Source organism: Camelus bactrianus, unplaced genomic scaffold, assembly GCF_048773025.1.
Source record: "Camelus bactrianus isolate YW-2024 breed Bactrian camel unplaced genomic scaffold, ASM4877302v1 HiC_scaffold_147, whole genome shotgun sequence".
NCBI classification, from domain to species: domain Eukaryota; kingdom Metazoa; phylum Chordata; class Mammalia; order Artiodactyla; family Camelidae; genus Camelus; species Camelus bactrianus.
In genome coordinates, this window is record NW_027413916.1 from 30,834 (window position 1) to 31,064 (window position 231).

The window sequence follows — 231 nt, forward strand, 5'->3', positions numbered from 1 at the left end:
CGACGCTCAGACAGGCGTAGCCCCGGGAGGAACCCGGGGCCGCAAGTGCGTTCGAAGTGTCGATGATCAATGTGTCCTGCAATTCACATTAATTCTCGCAGCTAGCTGCGTTCTTCATCGACGCACGAGCCGAGTGATCCACCGCTAAGAGTCGTACGAGAAGTTTCTTCTGCCTTCGGTTCTGTGGCACGGCACGTCTCCCGCCCCCACCCACCCCGGGAGGGTGAGAGG

The 231-nt window shown here is 60.2% G+C and overlaps 1 non-coding gene across 1 annotated transcript; it reads right to left on the bottom strand.

Moving 5' to 3' along the window:
* On the bottom strand, positions 1-153 carry LOC141576619 (5.8S ribosomal RNA). Its single transcript, XR_012505038.1, has one exon. It is a non-coding gene; the product is annotated as a 5.8S ribosomal RNA (ribosomal RNA).
* Positions 154-231: the final 78 nt, after the last annotated feature.